The 17,349-nt window shown below is 44.4% G+C and overlaps 1 long non-coding RNA gene across 3 annotated transcripts in view; it reads right to left on the bottom strand.

Moving 5' to 3' along the window:
* LOC141139914 (uncharacterized) overlaps positions 1-16,429 on the bottom strand; it is a 50,427-nt gene extending 33,998 nt beyond the window's left edge. For 2 of the 3 annotated variants that reach the window (XR_012243833.1, XR_012243832.1), the window contains exons 1-4: positions 16,327-16,423; positions 8,422-8,450; positions 7,932-8,079; positions 98-126 (exon numbers count right to left, since the gene is read on the bottom strand). This is a non-coding gene — a long non-coding RNA (uncharacterized lncRNA). Of the gene's footprint in view, positions 1-97; positions 127-7,931; positions 8,080-8,421; positions 8,451-16,326 lie in introns of all 3 variants that reach the window. The other variant, XR_012243834.1, reaches the window with a different exon arrangement.
* Positions 16,430-17,349: the final 920 nt, after the last annotated feature.

The raw sequence follows: 17,349 nt of genomic DNA, 5'->3' as shown, positions 1-17,349 counted from the left end.
AGTGATATAATGGAGGCTAAGTAAAGACAGTGTGCTGAAATTACAGCAAGAATACATAACGAGATGTAAAGGAAAGTTCTAATTTAACATTTCTTACCAGCAGAGGCCATTGATGAGCCATCCCAGCTGAAAAAAAAAAAAATTAATTTCAAATTAACATGCCATATCACCTTTATCCATCCCTTGTCATATGTATTGTTTCCATCACTGAAAACCCAGGTTTAGGCTCCATGTCACACAGATGGCAAAACCATTGACACAGGCAACAGGATACCAATAAAAAGTAGGGTCCATCTCAACACTTGCAACTAGGTGTGCACCAAATGGAAATTTTGGTGCCGAAACCAAAAAAATGAAAAATGCACTAGGCCGAAAACGAGTTTAAAAAAAAATATATATATATAAATATATATATAAAGTTAATCAATATACGTTTTTTATTTCGATTTTTTTTTTTTTTTTTCTGCATTTTTCTTGAGCTTTTCTTGCACTAAAGGTGCCAATAATTTCCAACAATAAATTCATATTAATTTAAATTGATTTTAATTGAAAAGTTGAATACAATGCAATTGTGTGTGTGTGTGTGTGTGTATATATGTATATGTATATATATATATATATATATATATATATATATATATATATATATATATACATATATATATATATATATATATATATATATATATATATATATATATATATATATACACACACACACACACAATTGCATTGTATTCAACTTTTCAATTAAAATCAATTTAAATTAATATGAATTTATTGTTGGAAATTATTGGCACCTTTAGTGCAAGAAAAGCTCAAGAAAAATGCAGAAAAAAAAAAAAAAAAAAAATCGAAATAAAAAACGTATATTGATTAACTTTTGCGCAAAAGTTATAGCATCTACAAAATAGGGGATAGATTTATGACATTTTAATTATTTATTTTTTACTAGTAATGGCAGTGATCTGTGATTTTTATTGGGACTGCAACATTGCGGTGGGCAGATCGGACATTTGACACTTTTTTGGGGCCATTGACACTTATACAGCGATCAGAGCTAAAAATAGCCACTGATTACCGTATAAGTATCACTGGAAGGGAAGGGGTTAACACTAGGGGGCGATCAAGGGTTTAAATGTATGTCCTAGGGAGTGATTCTAACTGTGGGGGGATGGGACTGCATGATGGAGGAGACAGATGTTGTTCATAATTAGTATGAACAACAGATGTCTCCTCACCCCTGACAGAACGGAGAACTGAGTTTACACTGACAGACCTCCATTCTGTGACTCTCAGGAGCAATCGCGGGTGCCCGGCAAACATCGCGGCCGCCAGGGACGTGCACCAGCTCAGTCATAGCGCGCCTCCTAGTGGTCTTAAAGCAGCCGACGTATACCTACGGCGACTTGCCCAGGCGAGCCAACATGGAGCAATATAACTGCAGCGGCTGGTCGTCTAGTGGTTAAGAAGCAGAGAGAAAACTCCATGGTGTATTTATTGCATCAAATAGAAATGTACTCACAAGAAGCAAAACATAACAGCACTTAGTTAAAATAAAATTTGCTGTATGTTTGTAAAATCTGTTTTTTTTTTGTTTTTTTAATGCCAGTGTGCATGGGGCCTAAACCAAAAACTGTGATGTCATCCTACTCTGAAGAATTTCTTTTGTTGGTTTCGGGCTTCAATCCGAAAAGGCCAGACCCAAGCACAGAACCTAGTTCAATAATAGGCCTTGAGTCGCTAATGCCCAATGTCTACAGACAATTCAGCATGAGGTGACATTCCCATTTTCCAAAGTGGGGGAGCCCCTGGTGGTCCTTGCAGACTCCTGGTCAGAAAGCATCTAGGATGCCCAGTAAGAAAGTGGTTTCCATGGGCTACAAGCTAGAATTCCACTCTCTGTTCCTACCTAATTCATGCTGTCCAACCTGCCTGTGTCCCTGAAGACTTCCATGATGCTCTTGCAAATCTCTTTAGCCATTCTGTTATTGCCATTGTCCCAACAGTTCCAAAACCAAATCAAGGCACCTGATCACAAGGCTTTAGAAGTCTTTGTTCGAAACCAAAAATGTTAAAATCATGAAATCCACCAGGTCTGTCATATCCTCCCTCCATCAGAAATTCTTTCTAGCCTCTGTGGAAGTCAAGGATGCATACCTGCATATCCCGATTTGTCCAGTGTATCAACTCTTCCTCTATCTTACTGTGAGCAATCACCAATTTTGTAGCCCTAATGTTTACCTGGTACTGGCATAAATTATAGCCTTACTACACTCCCAGGGTATATTCCCATTGTGGAATACCTGATGATCTACTGGTGGAACGAATGGCACAAATTTTAACAGACAATGTAATGCAGACATTTCAAAACTCAAAAAGGTTTGGTTGGATCCTAAACCTTCAAAAGTCAGCTCTGAAACCAACACATCATGTGTAGGGACGCAAGTTTGACTCGAACATCGGGTGTTCGCCGAACAGCGAACAATATGCGGTGTTTGCGGCAAATTCGAGGGCTGCTGGAACACCGTTAAAGTCTATGGGACACTAACATGAAAAATCAAAAGTGCCAATTTTAAAGGCTTATATATGCAAGTTATTGTCATAAAAAAAGTGTTTGGGGACATGTATCAATGCAAAATTTTTTTTTTTTTTTAAACGGACATTTTTTCAGGAGCAGTGATTTTTTAATACTTAAAGTGAAACAATAAAAATGAAATATTCCTTTAAAATATTGTGCCTGGGGAGGGGGGGGGGGTGTCTATAGTATGCCTGTAAAGTGGCGCATCATTCCTGTGTTTAGAACAGTACCACAGCAAAATGACATTTCTAATGGAAAAAAACAATTGTCATTTAAAACTGATTGCGACTGTAATGAATTATCGGGTCTCGGCAATATGGATAAAACTCATTGAAAAAAAAAAAAAAAAAAAAAAAAGGAGCATGGGATCCCCCCCGTCCATTACCAGGCCCTTTGGGTCTGGTATAAATATTAAGGGGAACCCCGAACCAAAATTTAAAAAATTGCATGGGGGTTCCCCTAAAATTCATACCAGGTCCTTCGTGTCTAATATGCAACTTAAGGGGAACCCTGCGCCAAATTTAAAATAAAAAAATGGCGTAAGGCCCCCCCCCCCCCCCCCCCCAAAAAAAATCCATACCAGACCCTTTAAGGGGAACCCTGCACCAAAATGAAAAAAAAAAAAAATGGCATTGGGGTCACGGGTTACATAAACGGGTGACCCCGCCCCCCTCTGACACCACAGGAAAGTCCCCGTGGCGTCAGAGGGGGGCGGGGTCACCCGGTTATGCCACCGCCCTCAGTTATATAAAAGCTGTCACAAGCAAAGACGCGTCAGATGGCGGGAGCCTCCAATGGAGGTGTCCAGGCGGCGTGATAGAAGATGATGAATGGACATCGTGGGACATTTTTATTTTTTTAATAAAGGACTTGTCCCAAGCTGTGTTTTGTCATTTTTTTACACTTTTTTTGTGAAATGGTAGGGGTACTTGTACCCAGTTACCATTTCACACAGGGAGGGGGGGGCCTTGATCTGGGGGTCCCCTTGTTAAAGGGGCTTCCAGATTCCGATAAGCCCCCCACCTGCGGACCCCCACAACCACCGGGCAAGGGTTGTGGGGATGAGGCCCTTGTCCCCATCAACATGGGGATAAGATTCTTTGGGGAGCTACCCCAAAGCACCCTCCCCATGTTGAGGGGGCGCTCTCGCCCCCCCCCCCCCTTTTCCTGCTGCCTGTAAGGTTGCGTGCTCAGATAAGGGTCTGGTATGGATTTTGGGGGGACCCCTACGCCATTTTTTTAAATACATTGGCGCAGGTTTCCCCTTAATTTCCATATCAGACCCGAAGGGCCTGGTATGGATTTTAGGGGGACCCCCACTCAGTTTTCTTTCATTTTGGTTCAGGGTTCCCCTTAATATTCATACCAGACCCAAAGGGCCTGGTAATGGACTGGGGGGGACCCCATGCTCTTTTTCAATGAGTTTTATCTATATTGCCGAGACCCGACAATTCATTACAGCCGCGATCAGTTTTAAATGACAATTTTTCCTTTAGAAATGTCATTTTGCTGTGGTACTGTTCTAAACACAGGAAAAATGCGCCACTTTACAGGCATACTATAGACACCCCCAGGCACAATATTTAAAGGAATATTTCATTTTTATTGTTTCACTTTAAGCATTAAAAAAATAAAAAATAAATAAAGAAAAATATCACTGCTCCCAAAAAAAGGTCTGTTTTTAAAAATTTTTTTTTGCATTGATACATGTCCCCTGGGGCAGGACCCAGGTCCCCAAACACTTTATGACAATAACTTGCATATAAACCTTTAAAATGAGCACTTTTGATTATTCATGTTCGTGTCCCATAGACATTAAAGTGGTTGTAAACCCTTACAGACCACTTTGACCTACAGGTAAACCTAGATTAAGGCTTACCTGTAGGTCAAAGAAATATCTCCTAAACCTACACGGTTTAGGAGATATTTGCAAAAAGACAGGCCACGCTGTCTACGGTGCATGCGCCATAGACAGCGGTGCGCAGGCACACTGAGCATGCCGCTGCTAATGGCGATATGCCATTAGTGGCGGCTCCCGTGCGCAAGCACGGGAGTGATGTCATCGTGGCTCCGGCCAATCACAGCGGCGGAGCCACGATACCCGGAAAGAAGATGGACGCTCCTTAGCAGAGGGGACAGCGGTGACATTGCAGGCTCCTGTGTCAGGTAAGTGACCCATCAGGGTTTACTTCCTCTTTAACGGTGTTCGCGTGTTCTGCCAAATTTTGTGTCTGTTCGCATGCTCTGCTGCAAACCAAACAGGAGGGTGTTCGGCTCATCCCCAATCATGTGGAAGTAAAGGAGTTTGGATCATCCTTCACAAAGCCCAAACCAAAGATTTTCATCTCCAGGACAAACTTCTGACACTCCCAGACTGATTCTACAGTCCAAGAGCTGTCTAACTGTTTTTGCGTGACAGTCCTGGGCCTGATAGTGGCCTCTGAGGCCTGCAACACAATATTCTGTTCCAAGTAGAATTAGTTCAGTATCTGGACAACCTGACCTGTCTGACTTCACAAACCAAGTGAAGTGGGGCAATGCCACAGCAGTGGCAAACGTCTACCACCAGGGAGGTACAAGATGTCTCGTCATGGCAAGAAAGGTAAAAGGATTCTAGCCTGGGGAGAACTTTTTGCTTCAGCCTTATATTCCGTTCACAATACTGGTGCAAACAAATGACAGGCTGACTACCCGAGTCAGTAGCACCTGGGCTTGAGGGGAACGTTCTCTACACTTTAAAGCGTTTCAGGCGGGGATGTGAACAACCTGGCATAACAAACTGGGAAGGTTTTTCTTCACGGTGTAGAGATCCTTTGCTGGAAGCAGTGGATGCTCCAGTGACTGCGCAATTAGTACAGCATGATATATGCCTTTCTTCTGTCTGCTCCACAGGATCGGGTGGAAGGGATTCTGATAATTCTCAAAGCACAAAAATGGCCTAGGTGGATGTGGTACTCTGACCTGATCAAACTTCCGGCAGACATCTCATGGGCTCTTAAAGATCAACCATCCTATCAATGACTGATTTTTTGGTCAGATGAAATCAAAATCAAGCTCTTTGGCATCGACTCAACTCACCATGTTTGGAGGAGGGGGGAATGCCCCCTATGACCCCAAGAACACCATCCCCACCATCAAACATGGAGGTGGAAACATTATGCTTTGGGGGTGATTTTCTAAGGGGAAAGGACAACTTCACTGTATTAAAGGGACGAGGGATGTGCCATGCACCGTCAAATCTTGGGTGAAAACTTCCTTCCCTCAGCCAGGGCATTGAAATGGGTCGTGGGTGAGTATGCCAGCATGACAATGACCCAAAATACACAGCCAAGGCAACAAAGGAGTGGCTCAAGAACAAGCACATTAAGGTCCTGGAGTAGCCTAGCCAGTCTCCAGACCTTAATCTCATAGAAAATATGTGGAGGGAGCTGAAGGTTTGAGTTACCAAACGTCAGCCTCAAAACCTTAATGACTTGGAGAGAATCTGCAAAAAGGAGTGGGACAAAGTCCCTCCTGAGATGTGTTCAAACCTGGTGGCCAACTACATGTTTTGCGATGGGGTCAAAGACTTTACCTCCCCATGGTCTCTAACCTATGGTGCCTCCCCCATCCTCCAAATATGGGAAACCTGAGTTGTCTGCCTATGAGGTCAATATTGCCCCCAGCTCAGGATGCCTAGCAGGGTCAGACATTCAAATTCCTCTACTACTCAGGTGCCTGCCCATAGAGAGAGTGTGTCCTCGAGGGGGGGGGTTGTGTTCTTCCATTTACTGTGAAATTACTGGTTTGAAGTTATAACTTCAAAGTTCAGTAATTTGTCCATTAAGCTTGAGTACAGTTTTTGAAAATAATAATTTGTATATTACTTACGGTAATTAACCGCTTGCCACCCAGGCCAATTCTAACACTTTTCTCCTACATGTAAAAATCATCGTTTTTTGCTAGAAAATTACTCAAAACCCTCAAACACAATTTTTTTTTTTTTTTTTAGCAAACACCCTAGGGCAGTGATGGCAAACCTTGGCACCCCAGATGTTTTGGAACTACATTTCCCATGATGCTCAGCGACACTGCAGAGTGCATGAGCATCGTGGGAAGTGTAAAAACAAGTAAAAATCTGCGCTGAACTGAAAAAAGCAAGCGGCCAGCAAAGTTCGTAGATAACAAACAAAAAGTCACATGCATAAAAATATTGCGGCGCTGAAAAGTTCAAAATGAAATTGAAGAGTGGGAGGAATCCAATCACCAAATGTATTGTGCAGACGTAGAAAGAGTCACTCGTCACCACGTGGTAATGTAGTCTGCTTACCAGAAGGTGTTAAGGATTAGGCATAGATGACAAAATAGCATCCAGCAGATCCAGCCCACTGGAACCCCTCATCAGACCACAACATCCGTGGGATTTCCTTCACATATAAACATCTCCCAATGGTCACTTAAGAATTAGGCATTCAGGCACGTAGTCATCATATAACCGAGAAAAGAAGATGAAGGACCCATAGTGAAGCCCGTAATGATAGATAAAAAACTTTTATTGTAGTAACTTACACCTGAAGTTTAAAACAACATGCATCAAGGATAAGAACAAATGGCTGCAGCAATCAGCGTATGGATGTCAGCCTGCCTGCATGTTTCATCATAACAGATGTTTTCAGAGCCCTAGACATGAGGACTGGATACTGCTGTGCAGGGAAATACAGGAGGATCAGAAAAATTCTGAACTTGTATAATTGGATTTCAGCTTTGGGCAGAACACCCCCCCCCCTCCCCCCAAAAAAAACACACATGGTCAAGTATGCACTACCTAGGTATTTCTTGTTAAAGTTGAAAAGGGAAAGCATGACATGGGAAATGTAGTTCCAAAACATCTGGGGTGCCAAGGTTTGCCATCACTGCCCTAGGGTGTTTCACATAAGTGACCATTGGGAGATGTTTATATGTGAAGGAAATCCCACGGATGTTGTGGTCTGATGAGGGGTTCCAGTGGGCTGGATCTGCTGGATGCTATTTTATCATCTATGCCTAATCCTAATCTCATTACAAGAACTTACATGTGTCAAAATAAGCCAATACAAAGAAATCATTTGTGTTCCCAAAAATAACCTCTTTCTAATCCAAGTGTTGATATGTGACCCATAAAAGGTCTAATAATAAATAAGCCAGCAACTGGAAATGTTTCTCCCTCTGCGAACCTGAAGAGCCACAGTGAGACTACACAAGCTGTCTGGGGAGACTCTCTCTAGCACACGTTATATAACCTCCAACGAGGTAACGAAGGAGGTTGTCAGAAGACAGTGTGCAGAAATCACAGCAAAAGTTCAGAAAATAAAAAAGGGGGTTTCGGTCTTACCTGGAGATGTTCCAGTCATCTCTTGAAATTGAACTGATAAGTTTGTCAAGTTCTGTAGAGTTCAGGCTTCATGCTACCAGCTCACTGTAACTGAGCTCCATGCCAATGTTCACATTTTTCCAGCATGTTGTGCGGGCTTGCATTGCTTCTGTGTTCATTTCCAAGAATTTAGAAACAGAAACATAAGTACAATTATCACTCACACAACAGAAATAAAAAAATGGTAAAACAAGACAACACCTTTGATGAAAAAATATCTTGCAATGCTACCCACACACATTCCATGCTATATAAATGTTTCTCTCTCTGCGAACCTGAACAGCCACAGTAAAGCCATGCCAGGCTGTCTGGGGAGAATCTTTCTAGCACACAATGCAAAAACCCCCAATACAGGGATATAATGGAGGCTAAGTAAAGACAGTGTGCTGAAATTACAGCAAGAATACATAACTGGAGATGTAAAGGAAAGTTCTAATTTAACAGTTCTTACCAGCAGAGGCCATTGATGAGCCATCCCAGCTGAAAAAAACAAAAAACATATAATTACAAAGTAACATGCCACATCACCCTTATCCATTCCTTGTCATATGTATCAACACAGGCCCCCGAATCCCCCCCCCCGACAGGGAGAGCTGCCGATCGGCTCTCCCTGTCAGCGTAAACCGAGGAAAGCTGTTTACCAGCACTTCCTGGTTCACGCGATGATCAGCTGTGATTGATCACAGCTGATCACATGGTAAGAGGCCTCTGTCAGAGGCTTCATACCATGATTGGAGTTGTGGTGTGTCAGACTGACACACAGCACTTCCAATCGATGCGCGCCGGCTCTGTTATCCTGATCACGTCATAAGACGTCCGGTCATCCGGCCACTTTGCTGCCGTCATTTTTCTATACGGCGGGCGGCAAGTGGTTAAACTTAAACACACTGCTAATAGTATTAGCAAAATTTCCATTCGGTGCACCTCTAGCACACATGATGCAGGAGATGGTCAGAGACTGCAGACATGATGCAGGAGATGGACAGTGTTCGTCAGATGCAGCCTCACCAGTGCCCGTCGATGCAGCCTCACCAGTGCTCAGATCGGCGATCTCCGTGTGTCACAGAGCTGTATTCGAATTTCCCGGGTCGCAGTAACAATGTCCCACCTCCTGTGATCATGTCACACTGATTCAAAGTCCCACCATTGCATCAGCGTGCCGTCTGTCACAGGAGCCGGGACACTGTTACTGTGGCCCGGACAATTCAGCTCCATGACACACGGAGGTCCCCGCCTGTGGGAAGGCGAAGAGAAGAGGAAGGAGAGGACTGGGGCGCGGTAGGGATGACACCCCCGCAATGGTTGGCACCAGAGGCGGGGCCTCGCCCCATTTTCGAGGCCGTTATCGGCAATATTTTCCTTTTGCCAATGTGCCAAACACAATTTTCGGCAGCTTTTTTTCAGCCGCCTAAATTTCGGTGCATCCCTATTTGCAACGTATGTATGCACTTTAAATGGCACCCCAAAACACCTGTGTTGCAATGCCTAGTAATGCACTACTGAGCAGTGTGATACAAGAGATGCTGCAGGTATGATTTTAAGCCCATTACAGAGAATTAGGCAGCTCGTTTAAATAAATGCCCTGTACAAGTATTACCACATCTTTATTAAAAAGGAGAAGTCCAGCCAAAAGCTCGTTTGGCTGGACTTCTCCTGTGGATCACAGGAGTGCAATTAGTTTTGCACTCCTGCGACCCGCTAAATTCCGCTCTCTGCTGACATCACGAATGTCAGTCCAGGCATCGCGTCATCACTACAAAGGAAGTCTGGACCCGCCAGGTGCTTGGACTGATACCCCCACACAGCCTCTCAGCAATCTACTGAGAGCCTGAGACAACCACTCCCCCTACAGCTCATCGCTCCAATGAGCGAGGAGGGAGAAAAGCAGAGAACTGTGACTGGCAGGCTACGGCTCTCTGCTCATGCAGCTCTGAAAACCGAGTGATTGGCGGTGCTCGATTGCTCGGTTTTCGGTGCACAGGCGCCGGGGGACAGATGCAGCATCGCACCAATGCTGCATTTACCTAGGTAAGTATAAATCAGAGGAAAAAAAAAAAAAAAAAAGGAGGTGCACCAGCCTAGTGCATTATCTTACGGCTTTGAATAAAATGTGTTTAAGCCACTTGTTCGTAGTTCAGTAATCCAATACTCAGTCTGCAGAACATGGAGAGACCTCACTGGGATCCCTGCTGGCTGATGCGTTTTAAAGGCAGAGAAAAAAAATATATCTATATCTATAGATATAGATATATCTATATCTATATATGCAGTCTAATTTATCTCAAAGGTGTTCTATCGGGTTGAGGTCAGGACTCTCTACAAGCCTGGGCTTCTCGTCCACATCAGTGCCTGACCTCACAAATGCGCTTCTGGAAGAATGGTCAAACATTCCCATAGAGACACTCCTAAACCTTGTGGACATTCTTCCCAGAAGAGAGTTGAAGCTGTTATAGCTGCGAAGGGTAGGCCAACTCAATATTGAACACTATGAACTAAGACGCCATTAACTACTTGCTGACTGCCAGCTGTCAAATGACAGCCAGGCGGCGCGGCTCTCGTTGTGGGAGTTTTAATGGTGAAAATATGTGGCACTCATCTAGATGTACCATTCACAATGATAAATCAATTGCAAAGTAGCCAGAAAAAACTGAGTACTACCTTATCATAACAAATATATGTTGCCTATAGGTAATACAGCAACACATACATACTACGAGGGAGTAAGTATAGCCAATATGTCTGTTATATTCACATAAATGATATGCTGCAGTGCACACTCCAACCTTCTCATGTGGAGGAGTAACTAAACAAATCTCAAGTGTTTAAATACTAGTGGTTGGTCTGAATAAACCGTAACTAAAAATCACCTGTGTAAAATATTTCTAAAAACTTAGTGAATGAAAATTGGTCACAAAAATGATGATGAAAAAATCTTGACATAAATTACACTTCATAAATAAATACAATGTACATAATAGAGGTCGACCGATATATCGGCCGGCCGATATATCGGCCGATATTTGGCATTTTTTACTTAATAGGCATCGGCCGATTGTGCTGATAAAAAAGGCCGATTATAACTTCAGCCATGACTTGCAAATGACTTCTGTAATAGAAGTCAATGCAAGTTTCCTGAGGTTATCTGTGGAGAGGATTCTCTCCTCCTCTGGGCAGCCTGCCAAATCTGATAAGAAGATACATTGTATATCTTTCAGGTTCTTTTTATCAATAGACTGAACTCAGTGTGTAGAAGTTCTCAGTTTAACCGTTTAAAGACTAAATCTTTTCTGACACTTGTTGCTTACAAGTAAAAATCCTGTATTTTCTGCTAGAAATTCACTTAGAACCCCCAAACATTATATATATTTTTTTAGCAGAGACCCTAGGGAATAAAATGGTGATTGTTGCAATATTTTATGTCACACGGTATTTGCGCAGCGGTCTTTCAAACGCAATTTAAAAAAAAAAAATACAGTAATGAATTAAAAAAAAAAAACCTAAGCAGTAAAGTTAGCCCATTTTTTTCGTCCAAAAGTTTTGATTACCTGTTTTTGTGTATTTATTATTTAAGATATTTTTTTTTTGTTTTTTTTTTAAATTCTACATACAAGTGAACTGATTGAAGGTTTGTTTTGTTTAATGTTTAAATGAAAAAAAATTTCTGTATTACTTAAGGCTGCTTTCACACTGGAGCGGGCATGCGTTGATGGTAAAACGCTGCTAGTTTTAGCGGCGCTTTACCGTCATTTTAGAGGCGCTATTCGGCTGCTAGCGGGGCGCTTATAACCCAGCTAGCGGCCGAGGAAGGGGTTAAATGCGCCCCTGAAGCGCCGCTGCCAAAACGCTTTGCAGGCGCTTCGGTAGCGGTGCGCATTCATTTCAATGGGCAGGAGTGGTGGAGCAGTGGTATACACCGCTCCAAAGATGCCGTTTGCAGGACTTTTTTTTACATCCTGCCAGCGCATCGCCTCAGTGTGAAAGCACTCGGGATATCACACAGACTGCAGGGGAGCCGTTTTACAGGCACTTTACAGGCGCTATTTTTAGCCCAAAAGCGCCTGAAAAACGCCCCAGTGTGAAAGGGGTCTAACTGTTAGATTTTATGAGATGAAGGGAAAAAAGAAAGGAAAAAAAAAAAATCGGCCAAATATATCGGCCCAAAAAAATCGGCATCACATATCGGCCATCGGCCACCGCGATTTCTAAATATCGGCATCGGCCAGAGAAAAACCCATATCGGTCGACCTCTAGTACATAATAGTCCACACTATTAAGTGATTGAGTGAAACACAAAGTGACAAAAATACGCATATACAAATAGTGATCATTAAAATTGGGACACACTTTAATACCCCTTCCACCTAACCAAATAACTATAAAAATAGAAATAATAAAATCAAAAAACAATCGTGACAAATATAAGTGATCAAGTCCAAAAATAAGTGTTGCTTCATGCAATGCGACTTTTGATATCCATATAAAATCGTAGCATGCCAGTAAGGTGACTTTGTGCTGAATTCGTTCACTTCACAACCTGGTGCAACACACAAGTGTTTCCCCCAGCCTCTCACCTCAATTTGCGGCCCCCAATGGGCCAAATCAAGCAGATGGTAAATGCTTAAGTGCAGGGTCAAGAAGCTGTTCACCTCCTCCAACAGGTATACGTGGGTCAGGCTTTCTATACTGGGCACCACCGCTCTCATAAATCCCAAAAATCACAATAAGAAAGAGATGCTCCCATGGTGAAGTAATTCAAATACATGTTTATTTAAATAATGTAGTAACTTACAGTTCCAAATCACAATTGACAGCAAAACGAAAGGAGCTTCCGGGTTCGGCCGTCCCCGGGAAGGAGCCAGGTCCTGACGCTTCCCGGGGACGGCCGAACCCGGAAGCTCCTTTCATTTTGCTGTGTGTGGGGAAGGGAGGTCTTTAACTGCTTCAGATCCGGGCCGTTGTAAAATGACGTCAACAGCGCGGATCTAAATTGCCGGGACGACGTCTATTGACGTCGTCCCGTGCATGAGCGGCCTGCGCGCCCCCTGCAGGGCGCGCGCGGCGCGCTCGGTGATCAGCGAGTCTATGAGACTCGCCTGATCACAGATCAGAGTAAGGGGTTGGTCCCGACCCCTTACCACATGATCAGCTGTCAGCCAATGACAGCTGATCATGTGATGTAAACAGAGCCGGTAATCGGCTATTTTTCCTCCTCGCGCTGACAGCGCGAGGAGGAAAAAAAAAACCCGATCACCGGCGGCCGTGATCGGGACATCAGTCCCGATCACGGCGATCTTCTGACACAAGGCAATAGGCAGCAGTGCTGCCTACCAGTGCCCACCAGCGTCACCCATCAGTGCCCACAGTGCCAACAATCAGCGCCACCCATCAGTGCCCACAGTGCTACCCATCAGTGCCCACAGTGCTACCCATCAGTGCCCACAGTGCCACCCATCAGTGCCCACAGTGCCACCCATCAGTGCCCACAGTGCCACCCATCAGTACCACCCATCAGCACCCACATCAGTGCCACCCATCAACACCCACATCAGTGCAACCTATCAGTGCCCATCAGTGTCACCTACCAGTGCCCATAAGTGCCCATCAGTGCCACCCATCAGTGCCCCCCCATCAGTGGTACCTATCCGTGCCACCCATCCGTGCCACCCATTCGTGCCACCCATCCGTGCCACCCATCCGTGCCACCCATCCGTGCCACCCATCTGTGCCACCCATCCGTGCCACCCATCCGTGCCACCCATCCGTGGCCATCAGTGCCGCCTTATCTGTCCCCATCAGTGCCGCCTTATCTGTCCCCATCAGTGCCGCCTTAACTGTGCCTATCAGTGCCGCCTTAACTGTGCCCATCAGTGCCGCCTTATCTGTGCCTATCCGTGCCCATCAGTGCAGCCTATCAGTGCCCACCAGTGCCACCTCATCAGCGCATATCAATGAAGGAGAAAAATTACCTGTTTGCAAAATTTTATAACAAACTATTAAACATGATTTTTTTTTTTTTTCAAAAATTTCCATCTTTTTTTGTTTGTTTAGCAAAAAATAAAAATCCCAGATGTGATCAAATACCACCAAAAGAAAGCTCTATTTGTGGGAAAAAAATGATAAAAATTTCATTTGGGTACAGTGTTGTATGACCGCGCAATTGTCATTCAAAGTGTGACAGCGCTGAAAGCTCAAAATTGGTCTGGGCAGGAGGGGGGTTGAAGTGCCCAGTAAGCAAGTTGTTAAGGGAAGGTGACCCCCTGACATGCCAAAATTTTTTTTGGGGGGGGGGGGGCGCGGATACCCTCTTTTTAGAGGGTTCCAGCTCCCACTTCCTCCCGGCCCTGGAAGCAAGTTCACCTCTCCCCCCTCCTGGCAATCATCTGGGACACGTCACGGCGCGGCTCTCGCAGTGTGTGCCCCGCCCACAGTGACAATGCTGGTGCCGCAGAGAGGAGGGGGAGACAAGCGGGGCTTCGTTCCCCCGCATCGCTGGACCCTGGGACACGTTAAGTGTCCGATTATTTAAAAAAAGTCAGCAGCTGTAGTATTTGTAGCTGCTTTTTTTTTTTTTTTCACGGAACTCCGCTTTAATGACATCCCATAATAAGTTGGCATATCACAGCGCGATCTGCAAATCCGGACAGGAATCGGATCACTTGGATCTGATTTTGCTGCGGACCCAAAAAAAAGGGTCCTGTGCGAGGTTGGCCTTAATGGCTGAAATCGCATCACATACTATTATTATACAGGATTTATATAGCGCTAACAGTTTACGCAGCGCTTTACAACATTAGGGCAGACAGTACAATTACAGTACAATTCAATACAGGAGGAACCAGAGAGCCCTGCTCGTTAGAGCTTACAATCTAGGAGGGAGGGTCAAGTTATACAAAAGGGTAATAGCTGTGGGGGATGAGCTAATGGAGAAAATAGTGCAGTTGTTAGATGGAGGCAGGATAGGCTTCTCTGAAGAGGAAAATTTTCAGGGATCGCCTAAAAGTGGATAAATTTGGAGACAGTGCGACAGATTGGGGTAGGGAATTCCAGAGGATGGGCGAAGCTAGGGAGAAGTCCTAGAGGCGGATATGGGAGGAGGTGATGAGGGAGCTAGACAGCAGGAGGTCTATTTGTATTACTGAAATCGCACGCAATTTGCACTGCAAATCACATCCCATCTCGGACATCGCAGCAGTGCGAACCGGCACTCAAAGTTAACGACACAGTGGTGCAGTGGGTAGCACTTTCACCTACCCGTAAGAAGGGTCGCTGGTTCGAATCCCAACCACGACACTACCTGCTTGGAGTTTGCATGTTCTCCCTGTGCCTGCGTGGGTTTCCTCCGGGTACTCCGGTTTCCTCCCACACTCCAAAGACATGCTGGTAGGTTAATTGAATCCTGTCTAAATTGTCCCTAGTATGTATGAATGTGAGTTAGGGACCTTAGATTGTAAGCTCCTTGAGGGTAGGGACTGATGTGAATGTACAATGTATATGTAAAGCGCTGCGTAAATTGATGGCGCTATATAAGTACCTGAAATAAATAAAAAATAAAATAAACGACACCCTGAAATCAGTTTGCATATTGCAGTGTGATCTGCAAACTCGGATCGCATGGGTGTGGACACCCATGTGATCAGATTCTGCTGCGGACCCAAAAAAAGGGTCCTGTGAATGCGATGCAAATTCAGCCCTACAATCTGTATAGCTGAAATTGCATCGCATGTGAATTGCAATGCAGTGCGAATCACATGCGATCTCACACCACACAGCAGTTGCGCTATTGCAGGGTGCTCTGGCACAACTAATAACCAGGTACGGTATATTCAGCAGCAATCATTGCAGGTAATCGCTGACTGCCACGGATAGCTGCACCCACCACCAACCTACCATTAACATGTACAAGGCTCAGTGGCACAGCCAGACACTCTCAGGTGGTAGAAACAACAGATTCCTGTCACCATCAGATCACCTACATGGATGTGGCCTAACAGACAATGCTGCAGTCAGGATGACATTTAGTGTTGTCACCCTGGAAGACAAAGTGTATACTACCGGCAGGATGACCACTTTTATTATAGATAAGGGAGACAGTTCGATATATAAAATAAATCCCTATCTCCTTTAGTTTATATGACTTTTATACTTGGTCTGTGCTCGAGTACACACATTCCTACATATGACAGGTTCTCTTTAAATCCCATTACAAGGCAGACCACGTGCGATGGAGGCAGCCTCCCTAGTAATGGGATGACAATGAATGACACCTGTGAAGCCCAGCTATACAGAAGATTAACCGAGCGCTCAGTGCACACAGCCCGGACATACACACACCTCTCCGGGTATACTATGTACATACTTCACCTCATGGACGCCGCGTGTCACGGCTCCCTTCACTCCACCACATGGACACCTAGCACTGCTCACTGCAAGGCGGGGCTACGAGAGGAAGTGACGTCACCGAGAGGCGGGGCCGTGCATTGCGGGAGAGGGAGAGGAGGAGGAAGAGGGGGTACAGTAGATTGTGGATTGTCAGATGTGTAAAGCAAACCTTATGAGGTTCAGTACAGACCTGTGTGGAGGAACTGCTAGTTTCCACACACTGATAAAATAAGACATTAAAATATGAACTCCAGTAAAAGCATATTGTTAGCTAAATATAGGAGCTCTGTGTATTTTGCCCTAAATATCAGTGTGCCCACTGTGTATTGCTTCCAGATCTGTGCAGTAATACAGACCGGTCTCTGCTCCTTCCTCTCCTTGTATGCTGTGACTGGTCTTGTCTCCTCCCCCTCCTGTAGATTTCTGCAAGGAGTCTGCTCTGCCCCTCCCACAGCTCTGCTTTCTGCACAGAGATGATTTATCTGCTACTTTTATAAGGTAATATCTGGGTTTGCAAAGGCTTTTGATACACACGCACACACACACATATACATACAGTATCTCACAAAAGTGAGTACACCCCTCACATTTATGAAAATATTTTATTATATCTTTTCATGTGACAACACTGAAGAAATGACACTTTGCTACCATATAAAGTAGTGAGTGTACAGCTTGTATAACAGTTTAAATTTGCTGTCCCCTCAAAATAACTCAACACACAGCCATTAATGTCTAAACCGCTGGCAACAAAAGTGAGTACACCCCTAAGTGAAAATGTCCAAATTGGGCCCAAAGTGTCAATATTTTGTGTGGCCACCATTATTTTCCAGCACTGCCTTAACCCTCTTGGGCATGGAGTTCACCAGAGCTTCACAGGTTGCCACTGGAGTCCTCTTCCACTCCTCCATGATGACATCACTGAGCTGGTGGATGTTAGAGACCTTGCGCTCCTCTACCTTCTGTTTGAGGATGCCCCACAGATGCTCAATAGGGTTTA

Source organism: Aquarana catesbeiana, linkage group LG04, assembly GCF_042186555.1.
Source record: "Aquarana catesbeiana isolate 2022-GZ linkage group LG04, ASM4218655v1, whole genome shotgun sequence".
Taxonomy (NCBI): domain Eukaryota; kingdom Metazoa; phylum Chordata; class Amphibia; order Anura; family Ranidae; genus Aquarana; species Aquarana catesbeiana.
Note: the sequence above shows the minus strand (reverse complement) of the source record. Positions and strands in the feature narration are given on the sequence as shown.